Genomic DNA, 18992 nt, shown 5'->3' with positions numbered 1-18992 from the left:
AGCTTCCCCAAGGCAGGGCAAGTCCAGAGAGTGATCACAGCCCTTGTCACCACAGTAAAACGTGCCCCAGCAGCCCTAGGACAGCCAGGCAAATGCCTGGAGCCGTGCTTGGTGTTTTCATGGCAGCTGTTGAATACGCAGACTCCAAAACCCTCTGGGCGCTGAGGGTATCCCCTCTTTGCTGTGGATGCGCATGATGCCCCCCCAAATGCAGCCCAACAGGCAGTGAGAGGATCCGGCACGTCTGTAAGACCTGGCATGGCCTGAGTCCCCAAGCACTCCCCATCTCCCTGCTTGGCCAAGGCATAGCATCCCTGAAATTGGAGCTGCTCAACTTCATCCTGGCTGTGGTGGGCTCGTGCGACTGTCTCCCTTCTTGTGCTCCTTTGCACGCCCAACGAGACAGCCCTGGTTAAAATTACCCTGGTATAACGCCTCGGGGCTTTTATTTTTGACACTGCATATGGAAGGCAGCTGTCAATTAGCAGCTGAAAAAATAGCCCGCAGTGCTAATGAGAGCAAATCTAATAGAGACCTCTTCCAAATTGTTTCCATCCATTTTTCAAGGCTTTTAATTGCTGTCATATTAGAAGGATGCCAGAAGGCAAAACACAAGGGAAAAGCCCCATTTGGAGGTAGATTCCTCTCTGCCAGGACTGACTCAGAGGCAGCCTTCTTCCTTGGATTTCATTTACAGGAGTTTCTCAAGTCGTTTCCAAAGTTATGTTTGGAGCTGGGCCCCAGCCAGCTCCTGCAATCCCTTTTTCTCTACAGCAAGGACGGGACCGGGGGCCCTCGGTGTTATACCAGCCGCCACAGCCCAGTCAACGGCTGGGGACAGATGCTGCCTCCCACCTACCCACAGAGCTTTTTTTTTTTTTTTTGAAGGAATGGAGTGAAAAGGGGACTATTATGGAAAGATACAGCAATGGTAAAATACTCAATATTTCTAAATTCTTACCAAAGAAAAGGCTTCCTAATTATTGTGTTGGTAAGGGCATGGCTGGGGCCCCATTGCATTAGGAACTGCAGGCAGAAAGCAGGAGGAAAACAAGGCAATGAATGAAACGCGGAGAGGACAGCAAGAACAAGAAAACGAAGTGATTTATGTAACTGTTACATGTAGACAGACTTGCCTTTAATCCTGGCGTGTATTTACACGTATCCTGTTATCCATTTCTGGTAGTGGGTGTATTTACCTGAGGGGCTTTGAGGCTCACTGTTTGAAATGAGGGGTGAATGGCTTCTGCCTCATGGTTACAGCTGCTGCTTTTGAGTAGCATTGGCACTCTTTGCATGGTGTGGGCGGCCTAAGATGTATTATGTCACTCAGCATTCATTTTCTTCCTCTCACAAGCCTGTGGCTCTGTAAATATTATTATCTATCTGTATGTCTGCCCGCATCACCACCCTGGTTCAAAGATAATCCATCATCTGAGCATCTGCTCCTGCAATGTCTGGCCTTGTACGGTTCTTTGCTTCTGGATCTGAGATGCGGTAATTTAAACCTTAGATACAAGAGCTACAGGACTCTGGAGGGCAGGAGAACATATGTGTTTGAAGATACTTGAGAAATAAGGATTAAAATCATGTGCTACGTGGAGATAAGGGGTTGTACTTAGTCCTGATGTCACCCTGGGGTAGGCTGTAGGAGGTGCTTCACTTGGTAAATAGGTGGGTTAAAACATAAATAATACAGGGGTTATTGGAGAAGGCATCTGGCTGGCCTTGTGGGCTGATACCTGCTCCTTGGTACCCATGGGTTTGGTACAGGCATGCTTGAGGAGAGGACAGAACCAAGGCTTCCTCTGGATGCAGCCCTGTTCACTGGGTTTATAAGTATATGCCACCGATAAAATCTTGATTCAAAAAAATAGATTTTGCAAAAGGTTGAGCTAAGGGTGAGCCAGTCCAGCACATCCCAACACAGCCATTAAATACACAGAAATACAACCCTGCGTGTTCATGACGGCAGCCACAAGAGCGTGCACAGCTGTGGCCCCAACAGCTTCCTGCTGCCTGTGGCAGATAAGGAAGCCGCAGGCAAACAAATTCCTTGCCAGTGCCATGAGTGCAATGCTTCTGCAAGGTCTCAGCCACCTCCAGGGTCAGCTGTGAGCCCCAAGGGGTGCTGCAGCCGGTAAAGGGGTTTCCCAGGGTGGAGCATGCTTTGCTCAGCCTCACCGTAAATCGCTCAGCATAAAGGGGATGGGAAGGGAGGGGATGCAGTTTTCCAATGCACCAGAGCCTACTGGGATTGAGTTACATTAATTCAAGTCTGATGCGTGATTTTAATCCACAAGCTGGTGCACGCTGGTGCCAGGGGCTGACATCCCACCCGGGGAGGGTGCTCCCATGAGTTTCCCAGCATGGTGCTTGTGGGGCTGCCCCTTCCCAAGGACATGGGGCCAAGCCATCCACGCAGTGGGGCATGGCCCCTTCAGTTGGCTGCTTGGAGTGCTGGGACTGGTGGTGAGGATGGGTGATGGGTCTCTTCAGATGCAGCAGCCCTCAGGGCAGTGCATCTTTTATGAAGGCTTGCTTAGCAAAAAACATCCTCCTGATTTTGCCATGATGCTTGGCCCACCCTGTGTTTCACCCGCATGGCTTCAGCAGGGGCTAATGCACTGAGTGCCTTTAATAACCTTGGGACAGTAGCAGCTTAGCAAAATAAACATCCCCCAGCTGCAGCAGTCTGGAAACCAGCCTGCCCAGCTGCTTCCCATGCTGACCCTCCTCGTGAATTTGGGCCAGACCTGGAGAAACCAGGGATGACCCTGACCCAGGGAACATGCTGTCCAGGAGCACTGGGTCCTGCCAGCTAGGGCCTGGGAGGATTGCAGGGCGAGCGGTTTTATCTTAGCACACCTGCCCTGGAGCCAGCACGGAGGGCTGCTGGGCACAGCCAAGGGTCAGGATGGGAAGCCCTGGACATCTGGCCTGAGGATGGATCTTTGCCTGGCTGCAGTCAAACTTGTTTTGGGACCACAAGTTCAGCAGTGAAGGGGTAGGGGAGAACAGCAGAGGAGGCTCCCATCCATGAAATTGATGCTCTCCAGGACCACCGTAAGTACCGTCACCTCCTCCTCTGCTTTCTCTGGAGACCCTTCCAGCATCTGGACACTGATTTTCAGTGCAGGTGTGAAACATCCTGGCTGAAAATCTTGCCTTCACGTAAAATAAAGCTGTAGCGTGGTGGCTGGATGCTTCACCTACAGGTCGTCGAGATCTGAAGCCTTTTTTATTCCCCTTGGATTCATGGAATACCGAATGCTTGGCCACTGGCACACGTGAAGCAGAAGGACCTGGAGGCTTTTACCCCTCTGTCCATCCCTCCTGCTTCCCTGGACCGTGTTTACCCAGCTCATCTGTGAGGTCATGAACCCCCAACACTACTGCAAGCCCATGTGTGTTGGGGTATGGCGGGGACCGAGTGGTCCGAGCGCTGAGCCAACCATCTGTTTTGTTAAATGCCGTGCGTGCTCTCTGTGTTTAAAAGGGAACAGGGCAAAACAACCCTTCATGTGATCACGGCTTGCAAATTCCTATGGAGTTGGCTCCTTCGCTGCAGCATGTCTGATAGCTGGGCTGAAAGTCAGCTCTGCACAGAGCCAGGCGCACAAAAAGGGGCTCCGTCTGCAGCTTCTACACAGTGCATGGGTGGGGGAGACCTAAAGGAGAAAAGAGACAGCAGGAGGAGGCTCCGGGATTTATTTACATTCAATAAGTACCAAGAAGCAGGGGACAGAAACCGAAGGATGGGGTTGGTTCAGGTGGGCAGTGCTCCGCGACGAGACTCGGAGAAAGGTTTCGGGTATACGCTGATGTTTTAAGGGTTCCTTTGTATATGGTTGTGGCGGGATGCAACTGTATTTCCAGTTTTGTGCTCAGCTGTCTGCTTTGTGTGGTTTTACACCTACGTGTGGTCAGTGTTTAAGGTGGACTCGGGTGGGACAAACAAGCTAGGGGAGGGGAAACGTCGCCCCTTGGTGACAGTAAGCAGCAGAACAGGGCTTGGGGCAGCAGGATTGCTCCCGGGTGCAAGTAGCAGACGCCCAGGAGATTGTATCCCAAAGGGTGCTGCTCACCGGGACTCGAGCACTGTGTGGGTACATCCAGAGGTGCCCATGTTGTCACAGAGAGCCAAGGCTAGCAGGAGGATGCACAGCAGGTGACTAGGGTCCATCTGTCTATCCATCCATCCCCAGAAGAGGCTGGTATGTCATCCCTGTTAAGGACTCATCATGGGACTATATTTTCTCCCTCCTTCCTTATGAAGAAGTTGCTGGATTTATTTGTGTGGTGAGGGCTCCTCACTCCTGTTGAACACAGTCTAAATCCCTTGTTTTCTAAAACTGAGATGAAATACACATGTTTGGAGGTTTCTTTTTCAGAGGAGTTCTTGGCAGCTTTCCTGGGGGGCAGCTGGTCAGAGGCATTGGGGTCTTCCTTTGCATGCGGTCCCCTCACCCACAGAGCTGGAAAACAAGGCAATTATTTCCTTGGCTTGGCCGCCTCGCCTCCGGTTGATGGGATGCAAGTGAGCTCAGCCCCCACTGGCCTTGCTCTGCCTTTACACCAGGGAGCAAAGCGGAGATGACATCAGGGTCAAAACATCTCACTCTGGGGTTTCTTCCCTGCCGTGCTTAGAGCCTGATGCAGCTGGGAGGGGACCGGGACTCATAGCAATGGGAACAGGCCACATCAATGATGCTTTTTCACTGATGTGTAAACACATCCCCATCTTCTTGTCTTTCCTTCTGGGGATTGCTGACTCTTGTCTATATCAGCCTCGTGCTTGGACTAACTCTGATGCAACCCAACAATCGTCTGCAGGCTGAGCCCACACGGACATAAACTGTCGCTGGCAAATCTGAAGGAACGGGCAACCATGCCAACCCCCTGGAGGAGTCAACCGAGGCACTGCTCCTCCCTTGCGAAAACAAACACCTTGGAGGGCTCATATGCAGTTTCTTGTGATTGCCACCACCCACAAGAGAAGCCTGTTCCAGATGTGATGGAGGAGGCATGGGCCCAACTTTTTCTTCTTTTTTCTGTGGGGTTTTTTTTTTTGACAGACATCATCTGGGAGGTGATGATCTCCCATCGTCTGGGAGACCTTCCTCTGCCTTTTAAGATTATTCTCTACAGGGGGCTGCTCAATGTCAGCCTCAGGTAATTTCAGAGATGATGGAGAAGACTTGCCAATGGCTTAAGCCTGTGGCAAAAATTATGATGTGTTGGATAGATGCTGGTGCAAGGAACAGGACTTGTCAGGAGATGGCCGTGCTGTGATCTCAGGCACGCTCTGTCCTCCCCTTTGCCCAGGAACAGCACAAGGTGTTCATCCCTCCACCCGTCCTCCAAACTAAAGCCTCCACAGGTGTTAAAGACATCAACTGACCAACCTCCTGCTGATGTTTTTCCATCTGCCTGTGTTCCACAGCTCATATTTTTCAAGCTGTAGGACAGGTGTGAAGAGTGACAGGGCACTGCTGGGGCACCCAGAGAATCAGATAACCTGGAGGTGGGATGGAGCTGGGACTGTGCAGTGCTGGTATCTTGGAAGTGACAACTCCAATGATGTTAAGCACAGGAGAAAAAACACAGCGAGCCCTCCAGGTTTATGTCAGTGGAGCAGGAGGGGAAAACCTGATTTCTTCCAAGAAACCTCCCTTAAAACTCCAATCCAAAATACTTCCCGTGCTTTTGTTGCTCAACATCAGACCACTGTTCTCCAGGGGAAATTGTTTTCTTCCAAAGAAACGCTGCAGTTACACAGGGAAGGGAGAGGCACAGGCATAAGCCTGGTTTTGGGGGTGTTTGCTAAGGGGCAGGGGTCTCTAACCCAGCCTGAAATCTAGAAATCTCCACACAAAATCCCTTCCCATCGCCTATCCCATCTGCCCTCAAAGGGCAGCATTCTAGCGCGCTGATAAAAATGATGTCAGGGGGATGACAGTTCCTTGAACCATCTCCAGGCTTCTGGGCACCTCCACCTCGATCTTGTCTGTGCAGTGAGTGCCTTTGCATCTCTCCTGAGCCCAGAGACAGGCTTGCACGGGTTTGCTTGTATTCAAAAAACACATGGGCGCAGGTCTAAATCCCCTGTGCTTTGTTAAAGGTTAGGCACACGCTTAAAGCCGGGTGATGATGGATGTTGTCCACCTCTTGCTGTGCCCTTTTCCTGCAGGGGAAGGCTTCTTGAGCCAAGAAATCCTTCTGGAAACATGTTGGGGTTATATCATCTCTCTCTGCAGGTATAAACTGGCACAACCTCATTGACTTCAAGGGAACCCTTGTCTCTGGATGCACTTCTATAATCAGCTCTATAAATAAAAGAAGATGGAAGATGATAAATGACACCCCAAGTTCTCCAGCCAGGATAGATTACTCACAGGCACTCCGCCTAAGTGACCTTGAAAATAAATTCCAGCTAAATTCTTTAAAAAACTTTTAGGAGGGAGTGGGGAGGTGGAATAAACCGATCTTAAAATTAACACTCCCAGGCTTTCCAACTCCTATTCAGCAGAAAAAGGATAAATTAGTCCTACGTGTCCCCTGGGAAAGAGCAGGACAAGATGTCAATAATCAATATATATCACCTGCGAGGGCTTCCAAAAGTAATCAGGGCCCACCAGCCCTCGGAGGGTGTATTCCAGCCATTTGGAGGGTTTGATACAAGGGCTTTGTAAATCCAGCTCTATAAATGTGCTTCATCAGGACAAAGCAGAACTTAATTAGGGCCGGCTGGAAAGTTTTGGTGTTTTTTTTTTCTTTTCCTCTGCAAAACTCCTCTCGTGCAAAACAGACCTTTGGTCAGAATGGGAAGACTATTAGGAATTTTAGGAACGGGGCGGATGCTGTTGCTTAAATGTGTTCTTCAAAAAAAACTGCTCCTTTGGGCGTTTTGAAGTGATTTGGTTATTTATTCATTTGACTGTCAATGAAACTTTTTTTTACAGAAAACTGTTCTGGAAATGGAGCCTTTCCAGGTGTAGTGGGGTGATGGATGGATATTTTGTATGAAAATCAGCTGAAATTTTTCAGCCTCCCATTCAAACAGGAGACTTCAATTGCTGGCACAGCAGTTGATCAATTCACCCTCATGCTTTAAACTCAACAACCTCCAGTAACCTAATAAAGATATATTTTAAATATATATTACTGGTTATATGTAATTTAACAAATATATTCCTTCTGCTCCTTTGCCTTACTTTCCACAGAAGACATTTTAACAGCTTGAGTGATGTTGCTTTTATGATGCACAAGTCATTTTACTAAACAGCATGATAAAAGTTTGTTCAGGCAGGAATTTCATTAACTTCAGGATCCTTGTTGCACTTAGTAGCATTGGGCTTGGCATGTAGGAATAATGGGTTCCAGGGCCTGAAATTTCCATTATTTTCTATCCAGTTTATTTAAAAATCATTGGATGGATTACAAAAGGCTGCTAAACAATGAACATATTGTTGTTTCTTATTATTTGTTGCTGTGCCCAGATGTTTGGCATTTCAGGGTTCCCTAAGAGCACTTCAGGGTGCCACAGAGGGAAGTGCAGCCTGTAGAACAATTCCTAAATCTTAGTTTTGTCCTCATGAAGGAAGATGATGAGGATTCGTGAATGGGATCAAACAGCAACAAGTTTCTGCCGGAGCTGATGAGCATGTGGTGAGCATTTGCATCATTTCTCTTTGTCTATGGGGCTCCATGGAAAGCAGGACTATCCCGCTTTGCAGAGGGGGAAACAGAGGCATAGCAAGGAAACCTGACATCCCACAGTGCCAAAACAACCTGAACGTGGGATTGACCCTTTTTTTCCATTCCCAAGCCAGTGTTATCCATGTGCCTATGGCTGGATCCCTCCTGAGGGATGGCCACTGCTGAGATGTGCCTGGATCACTTCTTCCCCGGCTTTGCATACTCTGTGGGAAGGGATGCGATATGGACTGGTGATGCAGGCTCACCAGCTCTCGGCCTCCCAGCTAGCTCCCACCTGTGGGATGTACATTAAAAAAAGACCCATCTAAATCAGCTTTGCTCCCAGACCATGTCCACCCTGGCATCCGGAACACAGGTTTATAGGGAGGGATGCATAGGACCTTATAACGACCGTGTTGTCAGAGCTCATGGGCTGGCTCTGCTCCTCTTGCCAGCCTTTTTATAGGTCCCTGCTCCATGGTTAGTGTAAATCGGACAAGGCTCCAAAATAAATAGCCTCCTCCTGTGCTCACCAGCAGGTCATGCATGTGGGGAATGCCACGTACTGCAAATAAATGGCTAATAAAAGCACAGGGTTCTTTACAGAATAAATAGCTCCATGGCTTAAATTAAATAGTTAGGTGAAATATGGAGATGCTGGATGAATCCCAAAATATCCCCTCTGAAAAGAGGGCCCAGAGGGCCCCATCCTGAGCAGCGGTGGGGCTGATCATCCCTGCCACACTCCCCTCAGCCCTCTGCAAAGGATGGATGTGCTCGTAGGGTGGCTTCAGCCTAGTTTTAGACACCTTTTTGTTGAAGAAATTCCCCCATTGAGGGCATTTAAGTGCCAGTAACAGTTAAAGGAAGGATGTGAAGAGGCAGGAGAGTGGGATGGGAGGTGCCATAAGCAATCTCCATCAGGGGAGCGCTCGCATCTTCAACAGCCACGACTTCATTGCCACCTCCAAACAGGCTTTGTCAGAGTTGAGTTACAATGGGTATGACATTGCTAAGCTTAACCACCTCGGAGTGGCAAAACACAGCCTAGCATAGGGAAAGCCTTTCCCAGCAATAAAGACATTCAAAGAAGCTGGGGGTATGGGGGGTTAATAATTTGCTAAGATTATACAAAGGAGGGGGAAAAAACAACTTGCTGTTTCATTTTGAGTGGCTGTTTTTCCTCTGCTCTCTGGAAGTTCTTACAAGCCAAAAAAAAAAAAAAAAACCCAAAAACCAACCCAACCCCCCTAACCCTCAGCAGAAATGCATCAAAAGGTAATCTGCTCGCAACGTTTGGCAGGTGAAGAAAGGGTTTCTTCTCTCATCTGGCCCTGCTGATGACTGAGACCTCTCCTGTGACCAAGCAGAGGCTTGGATGCTATTAGCAGGTTTTTTTCCAAGGGCAGGTGGACTTTTGCATTGAGTTTTTCTAGAAGTTAGACCTTTCTGCAGGGCTCATGTGAAGTTATATGCCAGTTTAGAGGAAGAAAGGAAAGCTGAATTTAGGGATCTTCTTTATTGGTCTCCTGCTTCAACCATTAGTCTGGAAACCATTCAAGGAAAATCGACCGAACAATTATACTCCTGATGCTGTTATTGTCATAAATGCTTCCCGTTCCTCGTTTATGGAGCGTGCATGTCTCTTTTTTTAGAAAATTATTTCAGTGCTGACTGATATTGCTTCGCTCTTTTGAACAACCAACTTTCCTTCATTGGTTACGATATTCCTTTTAAATTTGATGGCCCAGTCTGCACTAAAAGCCAATCTCCCTACATTGCTGTCAAGCAACTGATGTAAAAAGGGCTGTATCCAACAAGAAGCAGAGAGCAGGACCAGGATCAGTATTCCCAAAACCCTGTACACACATTCTTCCATCAGGCTGATTAGGAAATTATTAAGAAAACCAAAGTCCTGACTTCAGACCAAGCTGAGGCACCTGCCATGCCTCAGTTTCCCCTCTGTTGAAGGGTGGTGATGGCAGGAGCCTATTTTGCCCCAAGGCAGTGCTGTGCACCCAGACGGGGCTGCATCGGTGTGGATGATGTGTAGGAGCGATGCTAATTGCCTGGTGAGCTTTTACTCAGTGCTTCAGGGATTTTTCTCCAGCTAACTATGTCCAGCCTTATCCTCTCTGACACAGAGGCAGATTTACAAGGGGAATTATGCTGGCTGTGGCTCGCTGCTGCCCTCGCCAGCTCTCTGTAAACAGCTCCTGTGGGGTTTCCTGCAGCACTAACGGGCTCACGTCTGACTGGTGATGGGAAACCCGCCCTTGAAGACCTATATTTGACTCCTTTTTATCAACATCTAAAGATGCTTAGTCCATAGATGCATCTGATGATGGTTAGTCCATGTATGAATTGGACTTAATCTGGCTAAACCTCCTCTTTAAGGCTCAGGTTTTATGCTCCTCAAGTGACTTGTTTTAGAGATGGTTTTTTCATGTTTCGGAGCTCTGCGCGGCAACGACCAGAGGTGGGGAGTGGTAGCCATCACTTCCACCAGCGCAGGCTGCGGGCACATTCCTCTGCTCTACTGGGCATCCCTCCCTCCTGGAGATGCCCAGCTTGGTCAGGGTACCCCTGGTTGGGTTTTTTTTTTTTTTAGCACATCCAATGCCACAATGAAAATCCTGCAAGAAAACTAAGATCCTGAGACAACGTCAAGAGGAGGTGGCCCTGCCTTGCATCAAGGTTGCTCACACATCAAGGGATGCTCCCAGGGCATTGATGTAGAGCAGCATCTCCAGCCCTGCCAAGGTGGCTTTTGTCCTGGTGCAGGGTCCACTCAGCTCGTGGTCTCTGTCTCTGCACCTTTTCCTTTCACTTTCCTTCATCTTTATTTTTCCCCAAGAAAACACCATTTTACACAAAATCATCTCACTCAGGACCAACTGGCTGGCCTGTTCTTCCCAGGGGAAATTAATAAAGAATAAAATCTGGCTGTGCCATAGATAAAGGCACATCCACAGAAATCAACCAGCTTCAAGGGGGAGATTTGCGTTTGCTTGATATATTGCAGAGCAAGGAAGAAATCCCAGCTCAGCACACAAAACACGGCCCCAAAGAGCAGGGCAGCTCAGGGAGATTTAGAGAATAGGTTTTGGTTTTTGCCTGGGAAGCACTGAGCAAACCATGAGCCATGTGAGACAGTGGTGTGGGCTGCAAGGGTTTGGTGGCCACAACCATTCCCCTGTCCCTTTGGAGAAGTGCAGCGTGACAGGTTGGACCCCCATCCCCCTGTTCCCATGGAGGTGACAGACCCCCATGACCAAGGAAATGGGTCAGGACCCTCTCCCGACCAGTGCAGGTGTTGGGGAACAGAAGAAGGACCTCCCACCATGCACGTCCAGACTCAAAGAAAAGATGCTGGGCTCTTCAAGACCTCACCTTCAGAGATGGGAGTGGAGAGCTGGGGACATTCTCTCCTCCCGACGCAGAAAGCCGACAAGTGATGGGAAGTGACCCCTTTGTCACAGGCGCTTGGACCAAAAGCCTGGGGCATGCCTGCCTGTGCCACGAAATATTTATTCCATGTGGCATGCCTGATTTCTTTTCCCAAGTTTTTTCCCCTGCTTCTCATTTTATACCCATCTCTCTTCCTTTTCGGACACACCTTATTCCAGTATTTATGGGAAATATATGGCAAAAGACCAAAAGGGTTGTGTCACCCCCCAAGTCCTTGTTTTAAGAAGTACTTCCCCTGTTGTCGTGCCCACAAAGACCCGTGGAAATTAGGGATGGAAAGGACCTATGAGGCTGGGTTTTTTGCTCCTGTCAAGGTGAGACTTTGGGAAGTGATGCAATCTTTAGGGCATTGGTTGTCTGAGGTTTAACAGACTGAGGTGTATTGTGTTCCGTTTTGGGCTCCTTACTGCAAGAAAGACATTGAGGTTCTGGAGCATGCCCAGAGAAGGGAATGGAGCTGGGGAAGGGTCTGGAGCACAAGTCCTGTCAAGAGCGGCTGAGGGAGCTGAGGGTGTTCAGCCTGGAGAAGAGGAGGCTCAGGGGAGACCTTATCGCTCTCTACAGATCCCTGAAAGGAGGGTGCAGAGAGGTGGCGGTTGGTCTGCTGTCCCCTGGCTCCCTGGGGAGCACTGTGGCCACCAGCAGGGCTGGCTCCAGCTGAAAACTGACACAGGGAGCCACAACCTTCCCCATGAGTTAATTCTGCTTCACCAAAACTGGTGTCAAGCTAGAGAAAGTCTCTTTGGATTAAAAATGAAATACCTTGTCCCGCCATGTCCCTCTCCAGCTGTCAGCTTGCAGAATAGAAATTTGGCCAACAATGACCCAACTCTCCTGCTAAGCATGACCTTAATTTCTGCTCCGCTGTCTCACCACAGGCTTTGAAAGAGCAACTGCTCGCAGCCCAGGACAGTGCATCCTTGGATGCGGACATAGTATAGTTAATATGGGAATAAGAAGTCTTTGGTGTGATACATGGTCCCCAGCTGCAAGGCAGAGTCTGCCTCAGGACCCTGTGGTGAGAGCCTGGGGCCTTTTGGGCGGGTGGGGGGTGCTAAGAGTCCAGGGGGCTGAGTTATAATTGTATAACTTTGGAAAGGCTTAGGAAAAAAAGCTGACATTGAAAATGTACAGAAACTGCTGGGCACAGCAAGGTGTCAGCATCTCACTCTTGCTCCTTTCATACCCAGAGCTACTCAGGGTCTGATCTAACCATTTCTACAGCCCCTGGACATCATGGTGCCCTTTCTGGCTTTTTGATCCTGCTCATAGGATGCACATTCAAGCTGATCCCTGGAAATCAAAAAAGGAAACAAGCAACACATTTCCTCTTCCAGTCTCTCAAAAGCACCTCATCAGAAGAAGCTTTAATCCTCAATCGCTCCTGGGCCAGCTCTTTAGCCGGCAGCATCCGTGCATGGGATCAGATCAGATGGAGCAGGGGCTCTTCTCCCTGAACAGAATGGGAAGCATCCCTCCCTCAGGGTCTCCAAGGATGCGCACAGTGGGTCCTGTGCAGCGACCCGCATCCCGGCTGCCTCGCCGCTCCCTCGCCTGGCACAGCTGGATGGAGAAGCCAGCTGTTGGCAGGCAGGGCTGCAGGAACAAAGAGGCCATTGCAGTGTGAACTTTGAGTAATCGAGAGCAAAGGCCAGCAGCTCTCAGCAAGCGTAAGGGGCCGTGAAATCTGATTCGTGCCCCTCCGGGATGGGGAAGGGACCCTGAAGGCAGCACGCTTTGGCGGCGTGGAAGGACAGGTGGCCGCAGGCTGGGAAGAAGGTCTGTAACGAGGCGTCACGGACACAAGATCTTCTTTGTTAGGATGTTACCGAAGGAGAAGGGTGACTGCGGGAGAGGTTTCAGCACAGCTGCCTGAACTCCTTACCTCCCAGAGATCAAAGCCTGCCTTTCTAATTGCGTCTTTTATTACTCTCACCCAAACCCTCACCCGGTATCTCGGTGGCTTTGCAGGGGGAACAGGTGTTTTTTAACACACGTGTGATTACAGGAGATTAACAGATTTAAAAGCGTGTCCCGGGAGACATGGCAATGCGTCACGCTCCTGTTAAGATGGGGATGCTGAGCTGGGCAGGGAGGTTTCTGCAGGAACATCTCTCTCCCTGGCACAGGAGGCTCATCCCACCTTGCAGGCAGCCAATGCTATGGGGCAGCTTGGGACAGAGGTGTGCCCCCAGCCAGCCCCAGCAGAAGCTGGGAGGCCAAAGGAGGCCACAGGGCCATGAGGAAGCCTCCAGGCTCACAGCGTAAGCAGGACCCCTGGGATGCCTCATGCATCCCATCCTGCTGATAAGGGCACAAGGAGGAGGGAGAACTGCAGCATGATGAGGGGCTCCTGCACAAGGATGCTCCATCCCTCAAATGCGCCAGCTGAATCAGGGACCCCTGATTCCATACTCTAAATTCTCCCTATGGTACCAGGGACCACCCCAGTTCATACCCCAAACACCCTATTTTAGTTCAGGGACCCCATGCTCCATCCCCCAGATGCCTTGTATTAGACCCAGGGACCCTCAACTCCACCCCCCAAATCCTCCGGGCTTGACCTAGGATTGTCTCACTCCATCCCCTCAAATGTCCCATGCTGGATGCTTGATTCCCACCACACACCCTTTACTGGACCCAGAAATCTGGAGGATTTCTGGGATTTCCAAGGGAGGGAGCGGCATGGTGGGAGATGCAGCAAGGAGTAGAGCGTTATGTTGCTCAAAGATAACAAAGGTCTTCACCGTAGAGGATTAAAATATGTGCAGACCAAGAACTGCTGGCCCAGGAGCCAGGGAGGGGACAGAAACTTGGCTGAGGGTCCTGTAGAACAAAGCAAAAACAGGAAAACGCACAGACATGCCTAGAAAGTAATAAAAACAGAGTTTAGGTTAAATACACACAGGGTGTCTTTTCCCCTTGGCAGGTTAAGAAAGGGCAGTCTTTGCCTCCAGAGCTGCTGGCAGCAGCCATCACTCTTGCTTATTCCTGGGCAAAAGAAGAGGAGGTGGATGGAGATGATCAGGATGAGCAGAAAAGGGCTCAGCTGACACCCAAATCTCAGGTCTGTGGGATGTTTGCTCTGGAGCGGCAGCAGAAGGACATCCAGCCCAATAGGTGAGGACAGATGGGTGGACAACCCTCAGCACCTCATACCACACCGGTCGCTTTGCCATGGCCTCGGTGGTCTCCTATACATCCACCCAGCTCCCCAGCCGCCTTGACTTAGGGATTTTCCTTTAATTATACTATTGTGCTGTAGTAAAAACCCACATAACTGAAATCTCAGGTTTGAGTTGATAAAACAAGGATGTGGAATGCCAAAAAAAAAAAAAAAAGCCCAAACCTTAATATTCCAGAAGACTTCTTGTTTATCAAAACTGAAACCAACGCCCCTATTAAAATGAAACAATTAAAAAAAAAATTGTTTGGGAAAAAGGAATTATAATTTCCCACCCACCGCTTGCCATTTCCTTTCCATTGGGTGCAACCCCTAAAAACGAGGCATTTGTCCCCTTTGATGGATGGTTGGTGTAAAATGAGCTTTGATGTAATGGAAGGAAATAGTGTATTTAGATACAGCCTTTGCTCAGATCAGGCAGAGCTAATATAAATCAGGGTACTGAGGGGATCAGGAAGGGTGTGGAGAGGTTCAACTTGACCCTTTACCACCATTTTCTTTAACTTTCACATTAAATTAACTTTCCTATTGTTCCATATCACCGTGTTTCATCTTACGTACCCCATCATGATTCTTTTGTTCCCCTGCAAAGCTTTTGAAGCCGATAAGAAAGGGAAACTACTTGTAATCATCTTTTCAGTGGGTACCTCCAGATCACAGCAGCACATGGAAACGACTAGGAAAATAAAGCCCTGTCACAACATCTCTGCTAATCTTTCTGGGAAATGCCTTGGTATTACTTTGAAAACAACCAGTGGCTTGTTGGGACCATCTAGGACAGCAGACCTGGCATCCATTTCTGTCACCACATTAAAATTCATAAAAGGCACAAGCAAGTTGCTGAGATTTTCACACCATTGCTGCCAGGAGCTGAATAAAAAGCACATTAAATTGACATTACACTTCTGCAGCAGCTGGCGGCCACGTCTCAAAGTGCTTTTCAAGCCTGTGGCCCAAAGAAAAATCAGGATCCCTTCAAGTCAAGGAGTTTTCCTGGTAATTTAACATCATTGGCTTTGCCAGTGGAACAGATTTTCCAATGTGCTCAAGTTGTTTTCCAAGTCTGGAACCTTCTTTTGGTGCCTGAATTGAAGTTCCTGAATAAGATAAATGACCCTGTGATTTCCTGGGATGCTAGCTCAGCCGATCTGAGTCACTCTCCAGAGCTGCTTAGTCCTGAGTCCAAGCTCATCCTGCATCAGCTCCAGACAACCCCAGGAACAACATCCAAACCTCTCAGGCTTACAATAATCCTGGAAATACTACAACTATTCTGTATTTTATTTTGGTGATGTAAAAAGCATAAAGCATTCAAAAATAAGTGGATTCCCTTCTAGTAGGTTTCCTCCCTGGAAATGTTATCACAGCTTTAAACAGCTTTGGAAAAGGGGAAAAAGAAACATGCAACACGTGCATGCAAAGGGGCATGTTTGGGCTGAGTTCATCATTTTTCAAGGAACTTTTCACTTCAACAGAAGTCATTCTCTGTGGGATAAGGACGGTGCCGGGAGGATACTGGGACATCATCCTGAACCACGCAGTTTCATGATTTCTGCTGGCAAAGGGCTGTACACTTATCTGCAGGAAAATCAGACAAAAGGGGGTGATGCAATGATTTTGGGGCACTTGTGTAGTGTGATTTTGGGGCACTTGTGTAGTGTTTTTATGTACTCTTTCTGTTCCTGAAGCCTGCTGTGCTCTGGGCTTTGCAAATCCATGCAGAGAGAGATACCTCTGAGGGATGGGATGGGGTGCTGGTCTCTGCAGGGGTTAGCACCCAAGTTTGCCCACATTCCCAATAGTTTCCTTGGTTGCAAAGGGCTGGATTTATTGTAAGTTTTTATACTGAAAAATCTCGTCTTTTGAATGTCAGAATTCAAAACCACTCAGTCTTCTTGGCCTTGCAACTAAAACACAAACCTCCATGGTCTAATTTTCTCCATTAATTTAGCTCCTAACTCTGAAACTGACCTGCTGGTGACAACCCTCCAGGTACCGCTCTCCCACCTTGCCTTGTGTTGGTTGGGGACCCAAGGCCCTGCTCCCCAATTAAGCAGCCACAACCCCTCCTCAACCAAATATCTGGGCTCCTTGGACATCACTGGCAGATGGCATCTCCTGGCCCACCGCTGAGATCTTGGTTAAAGCCCTCTGCAACCAGCCTCTGCTCAGGGCTGAGCGAAATTGTTGCTGGCGACAATGTGGAAATCACTCTTGCTCAAGACAGGAAGGCGGTAGAGGCCGCTAGAGCCTCTCACTTCAAGGGTTGACCTCCCAGCCAGGACACTGGATTTCCTCTTTTCTTATGGGACAGGGAAGGGGACCTAAGACCCTGCTGAGCAGCGTTGGCACCATCCCCAGCTCTGGTAACCACAGGGTTTTCAGTTCATGCATGTGGAAGAAAAAAAATACCATGGTAAGCCAATGCAGGGCACTGAAGTTGGTGGCAGGGAGCAAGTTTCCATCGGTACTGGGATTTTTCATCTCAGTAGGAGAGCCTATGGAGGGAAGCACATTCCCCCTTGGTGGCCGAAGCGTGAGGCTCAGCTTGGTGCATGGTGAGCATGCACGGCAAGAACAGCACACGGGAGGGAGTGTCGGAGGGAGATGTCCACAGGGGTGTTAAAGAAAGGCAAGTGGGGAGCTGATGGAAAGAAAATTAAAAAAGAGAGGAAACAGGTTTTCCGGCTGCCCCCACACCGAGGCATTGCTTCCTGGAGGCTTTGGGAGGCTCAGCTAACCAAACTGGAAAGTAACACTTCTCTTGTTGTCCCAAAGGCTAAAATACTGGCTAAATAAAATAAAGGCTAAAAAATAAAGGCTAAAAAATATTTTAATACTAAAATGGGTTTCTGTCATGAAAGCGCGAGCGGGATGTTTGCAGCAGCCACGGCCCCAGCTCGTTTCCTTGGACTTTTTAGGCAGTTTCTCTTGCAGCTGGTGCCCTCTCGTGGTGACCTCTTATCTGCTTCTTTATGGGGTTTTTCCCCCCAAATGAAATGATTGCCCCCAGAGAGATGGAGTACGCACAGAGGCTACAGTTCTGCCCAGACCCAGTGCTGCCAGCAGTGCCACGGACCAGCTTGTGCCTTCCCAGCCGGCACCAGTGCGAAGGATCGCGTCGGGATGGAGGATTGCAACCGCATGACGTGCCATCACGAGATGAAGCATCTCTAGTCTTTCATTTTTTCAACCCAAAAGCATAGGGGAACAATGCAGGACAGCACTGCTGCTGCTGGGTCAGGCTTGCACAGGGCAACTTAATTTTACGTCAAGGTGGTGCAGCTCTTGAGCATGGCTTGGGGAAACTCTTGTGAAAGACTGGAGAGATCCCTGGGTGAATAAGAAGAATAAGTGGTTTTGGGGATGGTTGTGTTTTTTTTTTGGGGGGGGGAAGGGGCGCATCACTGGGATGGGAGGTGCCAGGGGAGTGCTGGGGTCAGGCATTGTTCATGAGGTGGATGGTGGTGGAAAGAAAATTCATTGCATTGGAAAGCAAGGGTTTTCAGAAAATCATAGAATCATGGAAAGGTTTGGGCTGGAAGGGACCTTAAAGACCATCTAGTTCCAACCCTCCTGCCATGGGCAGGGACACCTTCCACTAGACCAGGTTGCTCCAAGCCTCATCCAGCCTGGCCTTGAACACTTCCAGGGATGGGGCATCCACAGCTTCTCTGGGCAACCTGTCCCAGTGCCTCACCGCCCTCTCTGTGAAGAATTTCTTCCTGATATCTAATCTAAACCTCCCCACTTTCAATTTAAACCCGTTCCCCCTTGTGTTGTCATTACAGGCCCTTGTAAAAAGAGCCCCCCCCCCCGATTTCTTGTCAGCCCCTTCAGGCACTGGAAGGTGTTATAAGGTCTCCTTGGAGCCTTCTCTTCTCCAGGCTGAACACCCCTAACTCAGCCTTAAATGAGGCCTCTTGGTTTATTTTACCCTAAAAGTTAAGAGTTTTGGTCTGTGGCCCCAGCAGTGGCAAAGATCAGGCGACGATCCTGCCATTTTCCACCGATGTGTGACGCACACATATTTGAACCCTATCCTCCGGGCATAAAGAACTTTTTTTAAAAAGTGGAGTCGTAAACAGGGCTCGTGGAACCCAATTCTGGGGAAAGGCCAGCGGGGCCGGGGGTGCCAGTGCTGGCCCTGTCGATGAGGGTGGGGACTGGAGCCACGGAAAGGCCAGGGCGGAGGGGTGACCCTACCCATGGAATAGCAGATATGCTGCTTTGTGCCGTGTTAGCTTATTGTGGGCTATTTTGGCATAGATGCTATTTTACCAGTGCTGTGTTATCTTGGCTGCATACCGTGCAGTAGGGATGAATAAGGTGTATGTCATACATCGCGTCATATGCGATATATACAAATAACAATTAAACGTAAATCTCTTTATTAGACACAAATATACGGAAATAATGGGGGAAACCGGTATAATCTACTGGTTACTTAAAAATCGCGGGTCTGACATAGCTGCTGCCCAGCCCCTCCCACCGCCTGGATTCCCGCCCTCCCGCAGTCCTCCAGAGCATAAAAAGCCAGGCTAGAGTAACTCCCCCGCTTTGATCGGCGGACGGAAGTGCGTCACTTCTAGGGACGGAAGTGGCGTCAATGCGCAGGCGCCTCCCGCGGGGAGGC

This window comes from Eurypyga helias, unplaced genomic scaffold (genome assembly GCF_000690775.1).
Source record: "Eurypyga helias isolate BGI_N326 unplaced genomic scaffold, ASM69077v1 scaffold11647, whole genome shotgun sequence".
Taxonomy (NCBI): Eukaryota; Metazoa; Chordata; class Aves; order Eurypygiformes; family Eurypygidae; genus Eurypyga; species Eurypyga helias.
Note: the sequence above shows the minus strand (reverse complement) of the source record.